We start from the raw sequence: 16,311 nt of genomic DNA, 5'->3' as shown, positions 1-16,311 counted from the left end.
CCTATCCCAGAGTATGTGGGGCACTTTCCTTCTGCTTCAGGTTCTTAAGTCCAGCAACAAGAAGTTCTTTCAATGTGCTCCTCCCTTCACAGCGCCCCACTCATAGGTGTTGTTCTTAGTCAGGGCAGACCCAGAGTCTAGAGGTGCAGCTGCAGAGTTTACCTCTTGCCCTGGTTGGGATGGGAGGGGGAAAGAAGACACTTTGCTCACTTCACTGTCTGGCCGCCCTCCCAGCCGCTCATTGCTCCGCAGGCCACTGTGCCAATCGCCCACTAGCTGCCCTGCCAGCCACTCTGCTAGCCAATCTGCCAGCCACTCTGCTGCACAACATCACCTTCTGCGACCACCTGCTTCTCCACTATGACCTCTGGGGCTTTGTCTCTTGAGATTCCACCCGGCTCTCTGATTCTCAGCTCTCAGGGATTTCAGCTCCTAGTGATTGTCTGCTCTTTTAGTGGGGGAACCTCAGTGCTGAGGCTGGGCAGGAGCGCTGCTGTCCCACAGTAGATAAATTCAGCTTTAGCAGAGCACTTAACAAAACAAAAGACTCCTAATGAAATCGTAACTAGCTCTTTCTTTGAACTGTGGGAGGGGAAGGTTACTAAACCATGCCAGGGGCTCGTAGGCAGAGCCCACAATTCCAGGCAGGAATATTCCTGTCCCACCCCATCAACCTGCACAGGGCTCTGGCATCCAAGCCCCTTGCTCAGCCAGTTCTGTTCAGAGGATTGAGACCTTTCAATCAGAACAGGCTAAGCACAGTTCTGTTGCCCTTTGCTCACACAATAACAACATTTCGTTACCCCTGCATTTAACACTAAAGTGATTTGTAACCCAACACCAGCCAATGGGATCATTTGACCAAAGCAGTCCCATCATGCTGCGTACCTAAGCAGGGTGGGTGTACTCATACAAATACCAGCTCGACAGGGGAGAGGCCATTCAGACCCTGCTTTCACAGTGATTGGTTACCTTCACTGAGGCCAGGAAAGAAAGCTATTCTATATGTAGCATATATATTGTGGTAATTTGTAAGCAATCCAACACATTGGGCCAGGTTCCTATTAGTTACCCTACAACAGCTACAGAGTAATGCCATTAATCTTAACAGAACTATTCTGAATGTACACAGTGGTAAACTGAGATCAGAATCTGGTCCAATTTCTCTCACTTTTAGATCTAGCCATTGAGTATAAATCTAGATTGGATTTTTGATTGGTTAAATGGTTTGGTTTATTATTTACTGAGCACAGACAATGTGCTCAGTGCTGTACAAATAGAAAAAGCAAGGTCTCTGCCATTGGCACCTTACAGTCTAAAGCAGATATAGACCAAATAAACCATGCATTGAAAGCCAAAACATCAAGCAATTCAGTTTTAGTGTTCTCTCTCTCTCTCTCTCTCTCTCTCTCTCTCTCTCTCTCTCACACACAACCAGGATGCTTGATGATTTAATGTTGGTAGGTCTTGCAGATGCTGCGTGTTTTAAGGGAGGTGTTATGTTCCACAGCATACAAAGAGAGAAATTAAATAAAAACATAGGATACTCCTCCTGGAAGCTTGCAGCATGACACTACTTTGGGCTTGTCTACACGCGTGGTTAAGCCGGCAAAACTTTGTCTCTCTGGGGTGTGAAAAAACACCACTTTGAGAGACATAAATTTTGCTGGCATAAGCAAGTGTAGCCGCATTACGTAGGCGGGAGAGAGCTCTAATAAAACCACCTACACAAGTGGCAGCTGCTATGTTAGTGGAGAGTGTCTCCCACCAACATAGCGCTGTCCACACTCACGCTTATGCCGGCAAAACGTATATCACTCAGGGTGTGTTTTTTCACACCCCAGAGTGACAAGGTTTCTCCGGCATAACCGCAAGTGTAGACAAAGCCTTTATTTCTTAAAATTCAGAATCGACACGAAGCCCCAAACAGAGAGAAATAAACCTGCTGCTCCCTAAAACAAAGAGCACAACTTACTTTAAGCTGTCTCTTTTCAAACTGACTCTGATGGGTTCATGCCACCTATGCTACAGATCCCCCTAGGCTGCAAGCATGACACCCCACCCTCTTTGTCTTAAAGCGATAGCTTGCAATTCCAGCACAGTCCGCAATACACCACAGGAAGATTTGAGAGAGGAAGAGTGGCTGATTGGTATCCCAGGAGAGAAAGGGCGTTTTGTTTGTAAGCAGCAGCCTTCAGCAAGGTGCAAAGACAAGGCTTTGTCTCTACAGTTCATCTGAAGCCCTTTTCGTGGCTTAAATGATTTTCCTTTCCTTTTATTAACAAGAGCATTACTGCTGTGGGAGCACCTTCTCCTGTTGATGGGTACACATTGAATGGGAGTTACTTGTCTGCAATTGTGAGTGCAAGGGTATAATGTCCACAGTTATGAGCCCCAACTCACTCGTTCACAGGAAGTCCCTAACCTTGCCTTCTTCACGCACCATGCTAGTGGGAGTTTGAGGTGCAGGAGCAGGCTTTCCATGAAAAACCGATCCATCTAGCCATTCGCTCTGAAGCCACAGATTATGGGGGGAAAGAATTAGGAAACCAACTGTTTCAAAGTTGTAGCGTCCCGTTCAGAATAAAGCATTTCCAGCACCTGGTGAAGCCTGGACATTTATATAGTAGTTGAGTGCCTGCTCCCTGGGGGCTTTGTGTGGAAAGTCTGTTTCTGATGGAAGGCCACTGGAGTTCATGAGATGTGACTATTTTATACTCTCAGTCTCTGCATCTCCTTTGCAACGTCATTTCATAGCAGCTGTTTCTGAAAACATTTGCTGCATTAGATACAGGGTTCAATCATGGCTTTGCCACAGGGCCAGAGTAAAGGGGCAGCAAACTATTACATTGCCCCAGGAGCAGCCTGGGAGAGGACCTGTCACTGAGGGAATTATACTCTCCCTCTTGATCCACTCACTGCTGGAGGGAGAGAGTAAACTGTGCCAGGCCTATACCCAGTGCGATGTACGTTCTACAGCACAGCTACTTGCACTCCACGCCACCCTACCCTCCCTCCCTCCCACCCGCAAGGGGTGGGGAACATAGTGGCTCTACAAAGCTGCTTCCCTTTGTCTTTACTGGCACTAGTGAAGTTCCTCTCATCCTGTCCAAAGCCAGTTCTGCAAAGTCCCCTCTGTTGTCCTATGTGAATCCGTATCTGTGGCCAAACTGAGTGTAGATATGAGCGCCAGGCTCCAAATTCACACCAGCTGTAGGCAGGTGCAACTCCCACAGAAGGCACTGAGCCAAATGTAATGGTGATGTCAATGGTGGCGTACATTACACATCAGACAGAGTTTGTTCAGAAAACAAGTGCAAGGGGTAAGAGAATGTAAATGCAACGACTCAGTGGGTGTGCCAACCGAGTGTAATTTGCACACCAAAGGGGTGTAGCAGGAAAAGCAGAATACAGAAAAGGGTAAGCTAAAATAATGAGAGCTGGGTAGACGGGAAATCAGTGGGAGCTGGGGTGCTCATCTCCCCTGAACATGAGGTCACATTTAATCGTGAGCCTAAATGTGGATTTGGGAGCCAAAGGTTTGGCATCCAGTGTGAGAAGTTTGGCCTGTAATTTTAGGAACATCTCTTATGCTAAATGGTTGACAGAAGACTTTGACCATAATCTGCCCTCACTGAAGGATTATCTTTAGTATCATTTTTCACCCTGAACTTTTGTTGGCCTTAGTGCTCAATTGGCAGTCAATGAAGAGTGTCACTTCAGAAGCTGTCTGCATATTCTGACTGCCGAGGAGATCGTGAAGCTGTTCTGATTGAATAGCCCCAAGAGGGGAAAGAATTTCTTTTTTTTTCATAAGGTTAACAGAAATAAAATGAGACAGGCTCTTGTCCCGAAGAACTTCCACGTATGATTAAATTGAGTGTCAATTACAGGCTGATTCTGCTCCACCTCACCGTGTGCAAATGTCATCACATGTCAAAAGGCAGCATAGAAAATCCCCTGGAAGCCGAATTCCAAACCTCAGTTTGTTCAAAGGTATTTTCCTCACACTAGTACCGACATCAATGAATTTTGCAGTGAGAAAGCTGTTGTGATCTCATATCACCTCATGTCATCATCTATTAGACCTTTGGGGGAAGTCTTTCCGTCACTGCTCTGTCACTGACATGGTTTTTCCTTTAATTTTTAAAGTGCAGTTGGTGCTTATGAAAGATGCTGGGTGAACAGAGCTGGGAAGCGAAAGCTTATCGTTAGCTACCAAACCCCTGGGACAACAGTAGTGTGAGGTTCCCCACAGTAACGCAGCCAAATCACTCCTTCTGATTTGGAGGTACCAACTCAAGGGAGAGAATCTCATGTCCATGCAGTCCTCAGTGTCTCTGCCTAGGCTATCAGTAAGAGGGGCTGATTGTGATGCTGGTTTTTGTAAAGTGGAGATCTGTCTACTAGGAACTGGAGTCAGCCCTGTCATGTCACGATGAAGAGACATCAGGTGATGACAAGTCTCTCTCTCTCTAACAGCCTGGTTTGGATTGGACCAAGTGGTGAAAGGCTCTATAACCAACAACTATTCCACTATCTTAATTTTTCATCTGCAGTCAAATTAACTCAAGTGCTTGCCATGTGACGTGTGAATCTAACAGAGCATAGCGCTATTATACATCAACTTAGCGCTGTTTGTTTGGAATGGATAATATCAGCCTCACATGAATCACTTTCAGCCCTTTAGGAGTGAGCAACTCCCAAGAAGCATTGTCCCCCCAGCCCTCCACACCACCACAATATTTGCACTGCGGATGTGAAGAGTGGCAATGTAGCCAAAGTATTTGAATCCAGCATTATAAGAATGTTTGGTTATAAAATGTCATTTTGTTTCTCTAATATTTTCTTTTCTTTAGGGATTCAGGATAATTTTTGGTTTTCAGACAGACAGCACCAGGGAGAGAATTTGTTTTATTTACGGTGGCCATGGTTTCTGACAGTGCTGGTGCTAGCCCACTGAGGGCCCTAAGAAGGAAAATTTTTGCCCCTCCCCAACACATAGTAATAATTAATGGGGGGGGGGGCCTTGAGCTGCTTGGGGCTCTAAGCAATTGCTTAGTCTGCTTATGCCTAGTGCCGGCTCTGTTCTGACTGATGAACTGTGAGCCAGATTCTGCCACCCTTACACACTTTGTATAGCAGTTTACCATGCTACCGGTCCCATTGTTTTCCTGGTATTGGTCAGCCAGGAAGAGCTAGGCGGAGCTGTGAACAGTGAATCTTCTAGATTTGCCCTTACCCTTTCCCAGTCCTGGGCATGCTGATGTGCTGGAAAAATGCCTGTGGAGCAGGGATCTGTAGTGTGTAAGGGAGGCTCTCACCCTGTATTATACTGCCTACATCAAGCCACCAGCAGAACAACACCAGTTCCCCTGCAAAAGGCTTCTCAATGGCTGCGAAGGAGTGGGACAGATTGCTCCTCTCTTTGTAAACACGTGCAATCCTTGCACAGAAAGTGCTATCGCATTCCAAAGTAGGAGTGTAGCCTAGTGGAACGGGTACTGGAGTGGGAGTCAGGGGACAGGAATCTATCCCTAGCTCTGCTGGTTGATCTTGGGCAAGTCCTTTCATATCTCTGTGCCTCTGTCCTCATCTGTCAAAAGAGGATAATGATTCTTGCCTTCCTCTGCAAAAGCCCTTTGAGCACTGTGGATGAAGAACGCTGTATAAGAGCTAAGGAATATTATTGCTATCTAAATTATTATGGAAATCGTGTCCTCAAAGTGACACGGGAACTACTGAATAAACAGCAGCGCAGAAATTTCAACCCTTCAAAGGGCACGAAAAAGCCAGTGTTTTCTCTTTCCAGTGTTGTGGCTTGTTAAATCTTGTCTTGTCATGCACTAGGAACAGCTCTCCCGGCTTTAGCGTATGCTCAAAATAAATGGCTTTTATGGTTATCAATAGACTCGCCTTGACTTCAGTGTTTAATTACCTGCAAAGGCCATTTATTGCCTCATATATTCCTCTACCATGAACATCATCCCTGGAACGATACATAAAATATTACAGTCACATTTAAAAGGGGAATGAAGGAACTGGGCAAGCCACCCAACCACAACCAAATCTATTTGCCTGATCTTAGACCAAATATTTGCCTGATCTTAGAGTTTTGGGTGGGTTAGATTGATCACAGTGCTTGACTTGGGGTAGCGGGGGAAAGTGATTGTATTCTCAGGCTCTTCTCTTTCTTTTCACAACCAGCAGCTGTGAAAAGAGAGGGTGGGACATTACCACCTGCACACACACACCCATTAAAGAACTGATTGACTGTATTTCAGTAATGGGTGTGTGTGTGTGTGTGTTATGTTACAATGATATGTCATTTAGTTTAAATAGTTTAAATGGAATGGAAATTGACCTTTATACACAGTCTTGCTCTCTGGACCTAAAGTGGCAATGCTATGAAGAAGCAGAGAGAGCTGCAAATTTTGAGTCATTTGCTACTTGTAAACTTGTCACTCAAAAATGCCCAGGAGGGAGAAGAATTATTTAGGGTAGCACATGGGGGTATAAGTTGGACTAATAGGTGAAGTTAAGTAACAGAAAATTAAAATACAATATCAAGAGAAGTTTTCCTATAGGATGATCTATTAGGCTGTTGAATAGTCTCCCATTGCAGGTAGTAGAAGTCCCATTGCTTGGAATATTTAAAACTAGACTGGACCAAACACTAGTAAAGGTATAACAAGGAATAAATCCTTCTTTGGCAGGGAGAGGAAGAGAGTAAATTCATACCTGGTGAAGCTCCCCTGAAAACTACGCAGTTCCATCAAGGAGGAACTTGCAGTGAATATTTTTGATTTCTAACATCTATGATTGTATGTTTGCTAACTCAGTGATGGATTGAGAAGGCTTCTGAAAATTCTGCTATGATGTCATCCGTATTCAGACATGAATAAATGGATTTCCCTTATTTAACTCAGGAATGACCAACATTTTCAATTCCCAGCTATGTTTGAAATTAAAACTCATGTGCATCCCAGCAATAGAGTTGCCCCACTTCCTCTGAACTCTGTGTCAAATGTGATGTGAACAAACTCCTTCCAACAGTCAACCCAAGAAGAAAGAATTCTCATTCTCTTGTGGGTTGCTACATCCATGCTCACTCTGAAAACAAACCCTCCCCTATGAATAAGATCCTTCATAAGTTGAAGGCTGGAGCCTTGTTGATCGCTCTCCTTCAAGCAAGTGCCACTAAAAACAGTGGAGGGGGAACATGAGCGACCTTGCATTATGGAACAAACAATACTTTCAGGGCAATGGCTTGCAGTGACCAGATTCCAGTTCAAGACAATTTATAGCAGAATCAAAGTGTTACTGATGTTACCAGTAGCTACTGTGGAGATTAGGGCAAATGAGCCAAACATGTAATGTGCCTTTCAAAAGGAATCTAGATAAAGCTGTTTTCTATAACACATAATTCAAAGTGTGTCAACAAAGAATTTGGATGAAATGATTAGATAAGTGCCCAGAGTGTGATGGATGAGATAGCATCCACTGTAGACAAAAATACGCATATTAGTGATCAGTATTACCCCAAAAAGCCACAGTAGTCTGAATTCATTGTTTCATTTACTATAATGTGATATATTCATATTTAAACTGTATGACAGGGGAAATATTTAGTTGATAGATAGATAGATATATTATTCCCTTAGCAAATAAGTAAGGTAATAACTTAATTGGTTAATAATATTATAAAAGCATCCTGATTGGGTTAATAACTTAGATTGGTTAATAATTCAGTCACGCAGTGTTTTAATACCATGTGCTGCAAAGAGCTGCAGGAGACACATTAAAGAGCCACTTGTGGATCTAGAGCCTCAGTCTGAGTATCACTGAGCTGGAGAATCTAGCAACATTAAACACAAAAAGTGGCATTTTCTGGGTCAGATCTTGAGTATCTTTAGTTTCCTTCTGAAAGGTAGTGAGGAAACTCTGGGTCTGTAAATAGGATGGCAGATCAGAGTTTGTTAGAAGTTTTGTTGTTTCTTTGGAATTTATTGATTAATACTAAGGACCAAATTCAGCCTTGGAAAAAGCAGGTACACCTCAGTTGACTTTACTGATGTTACACTGTTCTGAAAGGAGGCCTGTCACCAGCTAGCCTTAGCCCCAAAAGTGGGTGATGCTTACTGGGGAAGAGGTGTGGTCAGGAATCTGATTCAACAAATCCCCTGGGTGGCCTCTAGCCCTTTTATGCAATCCCAACTGCAAGTTAAAACTGCTATTCCCCCTGCAAATCAAACATGGGAGGTGGTGAGGCAGACACCACTTGCTGTTCAATAAGGTGAATCTCTTTCTGATAGCAGGTGGAATCAAGCTCAGTGAGTATAAAATACAAACGAATGTAAGCTGCTCAAGGAGTCTTTGAAAGAGACCTTGAGACTATGGTTGGCTCCGCTCTAAATGTCCAGGAAATGAGAAAAGACCAGCAGATTAATCGAAGCTATGACTAGAACAAGAGAGGACAGGACTGAGGAAAATATGATATCATGCGGGTTAAAATAGTGAGTTCACAGCTGGTCAACCCATTATAAGAAAAAATATTGTAGCACTTAACAAGGTACAGGAAAGGGCCATAGGGTTCAGTCCACGACTAAATGACATGATCAATGGGAGACAGGCAAAAAAAGAAAATGAGAGCGAGAGAAAGAAAGAAATCTATATTAGCTAGAAAAAACGTTAATGGGGAATTTAATGGGAGCAAATAAAGTGATAAAGCAGTATATGGTGGAACAAGTATGGTGGAACAAGAGGTTATGAAGAAGTAGTAAAGAAAAGCAGTCTCAGAACAGAGGTTACAGAACAGTTTCCCACATGGAGCTAAAAACAAACAAACACTGGACAGACCCTGACAGTTGTCCTGGGGAAGCTCCCAGTGTGTTAAAGAGGAAGTCTCTTGCTTAGTGAACTAGTATCTAAGTCTCCAATTAACCTCAATGGGGATTTTCTATAAGTACCCTCTGTTCTATGTGCACATCCAATACAGCATGAAAAGTACCAGACTGAGGGCTATGTGGCGTTCTTTGACAGGCAGGAACTTACTGTGTAGCTTATAACACTGGCGGGGGGAAGGGCCTTGCTTTTGAGATGCTGTCTTAGGAATTTTGGGCAGACATTCCTATATGGGGCGAGACAATGTGTCGCTCAATAACTGGTGCTGTGGAGACAGTGAGATGCAGCTCCAGATGTACTAGTCGAGACCCAACTCATTACGTTGAGTGCAGGTTAGTTGTCAAATTTGCTGGCTGCGATCGCTTTGTTGACGGCTGTCTCTTTTGCATAATGCCTGCAGCACATAATCGAGAGCTCTGACCGTTGTTTTGTTGCTTTCCGAATTGTGCTGCAGGGATGGGATTCATTATTATCAATAATAGTTTAAAAAACGGTACGCCGCAATAAGATTAGGTAGCACCTTACAAACAGAGGCCCTGATCCTGCAAATTGGTCCCCCTGCCCCACACAGAGTCCTGCTGACGTCAGTGGCGATCTGCTTGTACGGCACAGTTGCCTGCCTGCATGGAGCAGGACATTAGATTATGCCACTGTTGTAATGCAGGAAGTATTAATGTACACAGCGGTAAGTAGACGGATTCCTTCTTATTGATGGGAATTTATAATCTCAGGCCTCAATCCTGCAAACACTTAGACTCAAGATGCACTTTACACATGAGTCATCTCATCGTGGAAATATTCCTGGGAGTGAACGTAAGCGTGTGCGTTTGCAGGATCCGGGCCTCAAATAGACAAGACAAAGAAAGGCACAAGTGTTCAGGGAAGGGAGAGGGTGAATAAATTAAGGGTGAGCAGAATAAAATAGGAATGCTTCCTGGAGGAAATGTGTTTTAAGGGGGATTTGCAGGAGGAGGAATCTCCTTCCACAAAGGTCTGCCTTCTGGCCACGGCAAAGACTGCCATGTAGACAGGTGACACAAGACAAGCCTCTTGTTAGAAAGCCTTGAACTATTCATTGGTTTACCAAAGTGTGTCTTTTGGAATCCACACATATTTACTGTGAAACAAAATAGAGTTTGACAAGACAATGCAGTGTTGGAGGATAATATTTTGATAGAGCAAATCTCTGGGTGCTTATCCACCATAGTATGTACATTGAATCTTATCTATAATAGAATTAGATTGTCCACACAATTACCTTCAGTGTGTTAGAGTCTTCCCTCATAATTTTAGGGTGTAAAGGATAAAATAAACACCTGCCTATAAAAATGCACTTAGAGAATGAAAATAAAACAACAAACCAACCACTTAGGTGCACAGATGGCAATAGTACGGGCTGCTAGTTAAATAACTATGTAGCAACTTGTGGCTTAATCCTTTATAAAACCTGATTCCTACCCTTAAGCTTTTCAAGCTTCTCTGATTTCAGTTCCCAACCCATCTATTCCCACTTCTCCCCCTTGCTAGAGATACTGCTCCTTCCTTTTATCTCATTGGAGGGCTTCATAGTGGTCAGATCACTGTCTCTGCCCCCCCTCCCTCCCTTTTCTATGTCCCCATGTCTAGGAGGCTCCCAGGCTCTCTGTCACTCCCATCCCCTGGATAGCTCTCTCCTCCGCCTGTGCTATCTTCTTCTCCTCCATCCATATCTTCCCTCAGCCCTGGTCTACACTTTAAAATTAGATTGATTTAGCCACATCTCTAAGGGCTGTGAAAAAGTTGGCACCTTGAGTGCCGGTGTTAGGTTGACCTAACCCCTAGCGTAGACAAAGCTAGGTTGACAGAAGAATTCTTCCATCAATCAATCTACCACCTCTCGGAGAGGCGGATAAACTACGCAGATGGAAAAACCCCTTCCATCAACGTTGGAAGCGTTTACACTACAGTGCTTCAGTGGCATAGCTGCAGCTGTGCTGCTGTAGAGCTCGTAGTGTAAACATAACCTTAGGACCACATCTCTTCCATAACAGACTGTTTTCCTGTTTCCTTTGACCTCCCTGCATTCTCTTGTCCATGCTCTCGCCATCTCGTCTTGGGTCATGGCTCTTTTAATTCTTCTCCCTAATTCCTGATATTGCTCACTATCTGGAGGTACAGATAGGTGAAATAACTTGACCATGGTCAAACAAAAACTCTGTGGCAGAGCCCAGAATGGAACTCAGACCTTCTGGTTCCCAGCTGTATTCTTTAATTCATAAATAATACTTTCTTGGGAATATATATCTACACAGGATATATCACTTCTGAGATGCTGATATAGAACAGTTTTGTAACAGCCAGAAAAGCCCTCACAAATGTTGGAGGTCATTTATACATATGATAATATAAATTTTATATTGTTTGTGCAGCAGAGCTCTTTTAATATGCAGTTTGTTGTTTTGATAATCTGTGTCTCCTTCATATAGTAATCATATTAAAAGAGCATTCTTTTCCTGGAATAAAGATGTAATGATTCACAAGAGGCATAATTATTCCATGTGGAGCAGGCAGGATATTGTAGAAAGAGCTGTCCTCTTTATGTATAAGAGACTTTTGTTACTGGTGTTCTACACAGTAATTAAATTCCGTTGAATTGAAAAGGCTTGATTGGCTTTCCTTTGGTTTAATGGGAGGAGTTTGAACAGCAAGGTATTTAGTTCAATTGTTATATCATTTTGGTATCCATTAGGGGATAGGGAGAGTCTGATCTTTCTTGCTTTAGTTTTGAATTGAATTCAAAGGAGTTACTCCTGATTTATATCAGTGTGATATGAGAATCAGGCCCAGAAATTTTGGCAAAAAGCACCAGCGGAACACATGAATCTATTCTATAATAATGTATTGTTATTATTGGCTCTGTGGATGTGGGGAAAGCGGTGGACGTGATATATCTTGACTTTAGCAAAGCTTTTAATACGGCCTCCTACAGTATTCTTATCAGCAAATAAAGAAGTATGGGTTGGATGAATAGAAAGCTGACTAGATCATCGGGCTCAGCGGGTAATGATCAACGACTCGATGTCTAGTTGGCAGTCACAAACGGAGTGCCCCAGGGGTCAGTGTTGGGGCCGGTTTTGTTCATCATCTTCATTAATGATCTGGAGGATGGGGTAGATTGCACCCTCAGTAAATTTGCAGATGACACTAAGCTCGGGGGAGTGGTAGATATGCTGGAGGGTAGGTATAGGATACAGAGTGACCTAGACAAATTGGAGGATTGGGCACAAAAAAATCTGATGGGGTTCAGCAAGGACAAGTGCAGAGTCTTGCACTTAGGATGGAAGAATCCCATGCACAGCTACAGAGTGGGGACCGGCTGGATAGGCAGCAGTTCTGCAGAAAAAGACCTGGGGTTACAGTGGACAAGAAGCTGGATATGAGTCAGCAGTGTGCCCTTATTGCCAAAAAGGCTAACAGCATATTGGGCAGCATTAGTAGGAGCCTTGCCAGCATATCCAGGGAAGTGATTATTCCCCGCTATGCGGCATTGATGTGGCCACATTTGGAGTATTGTGTCCAGTTTTGGGCTCCCCACTACAAAAAGGATGTGGACAAATTGGAGAGAGTCCAGCGGAGGGCAAAAAAATTATTAGGGGGCTGGAGCACATGACTTATGAGGAGAGGCTGAGGGAACTAGGCTTGTTTAGCCTGCAGAAGAGAAGAGTGAAGGGGGATTTGATAGCGGCCTTCAACTACCTGAACGGGCGGATTCCAGGGAAGATGGAGCTAGGCTGTTCTTAGTGGTGGCAGATGACATAACAAGGAGCAATGGTCTCAAGTTGCAGTGGGGGAGGTCTAGGTTGGATATTAGGGGAAAAACAATTTACTAAGAGGGTGGTGAAGCACTGGAAAGGGTTACCTAGGGAGGTGGTGAAATCTCCTTCCTTAGAGGACTTTAAGGCCCAGCTTGACAAAGCCCTGACTGGGATGATTTAGTTGGAGTTGGTCTGCTTGGAGCAGGGGGTTGGACTAGATGACCTTCTGAGGTCCCTTCCAACCCTAATCTTCTGTGAGTCTATGATTCTATAACCATCCAACTTTATTGCTACCTCCTTGTGTGTCCAGCCTGTGCACTGAATGAGACGGGTCCTGCAGAAAAAAATAGTATGTGATCATGTAATTAAACATCGTATCCTAATGCATGTAAAAGGAGGAATTAAGATTGCCCCAGCAAACATAAATCTGGTATTTCTGAACTTTCAAGTGCTTGACTTGTCAACCAAAGTAACATTCTTTTAACATGGGGCTTTTTGTATGTAATTTCCTACATTTTTTTAAAAAGGAAAATAAAAAAAGTCCTATTATATACAATTGTAACAGCCCCCTCAGCATCCTCAGCAGGGTTTGAATCCTGTAACTTCAGCATAACAGCACAGACTTCTACCCCATGAGCTGTAGGATAAATACATTAACTGGCAGCAGGAGAGAAGGCCGTTATCCCAGAGGGGGAAATGGGCTGCCGGCACTGTGTGCTGTGGCCAGCGGAGGCTCTGCTGTACTATCCCCACTTAGGAGTTGAGGGAGCTCTTATCCCATGGGCGTCCCTGAGAAGCAGAATGGACTGCAGGGACTATATTCTGGGTTCATGTAGGTTGTTGCAGGGAAGGAACCAGGCCTGGCTCCCTTTCCTCCTGCCTCCCCATTACCACAGTTTCTCTGGCAGCTCACAGATGTTGCTGCTACAGCGTGTGGTAGTGCTGCTGCTTTGATGGTGGCAGGCATGACCTGTCCTCAGTTCAGTTATCATTTGGCCAGGCTTCCAAAATGTTCCTGAGGGAATGCGCGTGAGAAAAGGGAAGCGGCGATTTTTAATAATTTATATCTCAGCCGAACCTGAATGAAATTTCACGGGGAAAAGCAAAGGCACTTCTCTAATCCAAAGGCTTTCTCTCTGCCACATTTTAAAGCCTTGCTCCAAACCATCGAGGTGGTAAAGCTTCCTGAATAAAGGTTCTAAGAATCTTATATAATAGAAGCTGCTAAGCCCCCTCAGTTAAGCTTCCCCTGCATATACTGTACACACAATACCATCCACCCTGTCCTTCCCAAACCAGGCCCCTACTACTCTAGCCTCTCCTGTCCCAGTCTTATCTTCCCCACTTCTGGCTCCTTGTCCCAGTTACATTTTCCACTCCTCAGGCTTCTTAACCCCGTCTCCTTGCTCAGCCAGTTCTAATCACCCCCTTCAGGTTCCCTGGCCAAGTCTCAGTTTCCCTCCCCATACAGCCTCCTTGCCAGCCAATCCAAGGATCCCTTTCTGGCTGCTTCTCTGATCTGCCTCTTCCCTTTCCCCAGCTTTCAGTCAGCCCTTGTTTCTCCCAGTCCCAGTTTTCCTGCCTGCTCGTCTCATCTAATCTCAGTCTGTTACCTGCCACTCCCTCCAGGCCTCCTTGTCACAGTCTCTTTGCCCAGCTGGCTCCAGTACTGCTTCCTCATCAGATCTGTCTCCCTCCCTTTCTCCCCCACTGCCAACTGGCTCCCAGTCCCCCCACATTTCCCTCACTAGTTCCTAGTCCCACCCTCGCTTGCTCTCAGTCTCCTTGCCCAACCAGTCCCATTTCATCCCCAGACCTCCAGCTCCCACTCACAGCCCCCCAGTCCCAGTCCCAGCAGGCTCCTTGTTGCAATCTCCTCCTCTTTCTCCTCTCTCCCCAGCTGTCTCTTGTGCCCTCTGCACTTGAGTCATCTGGCTTCCTCCCCTGTGGTGCCTGGGCCCAGCAAAGGGGGCCACTGAGAGAGACAGATTCCCTGCTCTCAGTTCCAGTGCTGTGGATAGACCAAGCTCAGTCGCCCTGTGGGAATGATGCACTCATAATCCGGTCACACACACGAGCTGTGAGCAGCTGGAGCATGCTCAGTGTTCATGGAATCTCTGGTGATTCGAGCTGCAAATCACTAAATCTCCACGAAGCTTGTGTGAACTGTGAGTTTTTTTCAAACGCTGTAAATTTAGACAATGTGGGCAGATTTTCACAGGAACAGAAAAAAGCACATCCTTGACACAATGCCCATCCCCGGACAAATTCCAAGTCCATGCTCTAAAGTCTGGGGACGCAGATAAAAAATTGCCAGAATGTTTTCAGTATTGAAAAACAATGTATTTTTCTCTAGATTTGGTCTTGGAAATGGCTGTACTGTTTTGACTGAAACTTTCCAAACTATTTTAGCCTGAGTAGACACATGGCATTGAAAATTTCAACCCAAGCAGTTATACTTTGGCAAAGTGATAAGTAACTGAAAGCAAGACCTTATAATGGAAATTGTCAGGCAACCTTAATAATAGATGGTGCTATCAGTCCAGCCTGTCGTCTATATAAAGTGCCATGCGCACCTCTAGGAGTATATAGCTAACAATATAAACTGATGGCTACATGGTAAGAGGAAAGGACATTCTGTCTGGGTTTGGACATTTATTATTTCAGAAAGCAACAACTGTACAAAAATGGGAAGAGGTACAACAGGGCAAAAACTTGTAAGTCGCTGGGATGCCTGTGTTCATGTCTGCACCTGAAATGTATTTGGAAAGCTCAATTATCTCTCTCTGTTTGTAATCAAACTTTGGAGTGCTCCTGAATTATCTAGTCTTTCTTCCCTTGGGGAATATCAGACCTAATGCATGTCTGGAGCTGATTATATTTCCTGATTCATTTTTATAATTGCAGCCAGAACATTTTGGTTTATTATCTTTACTCTTTCTCATTGGCTGGCAGGAGTTTTTACCCAATAAATTGCATGTCCCATTGTCCTCCTCTTCCTTCTGACCTTCATGCTTTAAGTGCAAGGGAATAAGAGAATGATGGATGCAAAGTCCCACATACTCTGTTATTCATATAGCACCATTAGGCAAATGAGACCTGTTCCTCAGCCCACCAGGAACCGTCTTCCCCCACCCTCCTTTCAAATCTAACAGTAAATGCCCCCTGATTATGAAGAAATAATTACTCCAAAACAGAACAAACACAGCTGAATCATACTGAGCCACATTCAGCCCTGCTCTAACTCCAGTGATTTCAGTGGCGTTACACCTATCATTATTATTTAGTACCAGAGGTAGGACGATATTTCTCCTGGGATGAATTTGTGTCATTACCCATTGTCACTTCCTAAAACCCAAGCGATGCATTCAGCAGCCTGTGCAGCAGCAACAATTACTTTTGACGTTTCCAGCAGCATAAATGTCATTCTGCCCATGCTGACGTTCAGCACAGAGGTCCCTTTAAAGGCTCTTGCCCGTGGATTCCAGTGGGCTCAGCGTGATGTTGCCAACCGAGTTAAGCTATTTGTACAAAATGTCTTTTAAAAAAAAAAAAGCTTCTCAGTTAGCTGAGTAGAAACAAACTACATCTCAATGATCTTTATTTCTTTTCA

The 16,311-nt window shown here is 44.2% G+C and overlaps 1 protein-coding gene across 2 annotated transcripts in view; it reads left to right on the top strand.

Annotated features, from left to right (window-relative positions):
- SCML4 (Scm polycomb group protein like 4) overlaps positions 1 to 16,311 on the top strand; it is a 47,430-nt gene that overhangs the window by 17,357 nt on the left and 13,762 nt on the right. The gene's annotated exons all lie outside the window — the stretch shown is intronic.

The sequence above is a fragment of the Emydura macquarii genome, unplaced genomic scaffold (genome assembly GCF_026122565.2).
Source record: "Emydura macquarii macquarii isolate MOO-44397 ecotype Brisbane River unplaced genomic scaffold, CSIRO-AGI_Emac_v2 contig_1146, whole genome shotgun sequence".
Lineage (NCBI taxonomy): Eukaryota > Metazoa > Chordata > Testudines > Chelidae > Emydura > Emydura macquarii.
The sequence above is the reverse complement of the archived record's forward strand: the minus strand, read 5'-3'. Positions and strand labels throughout refer to the sequence as shown.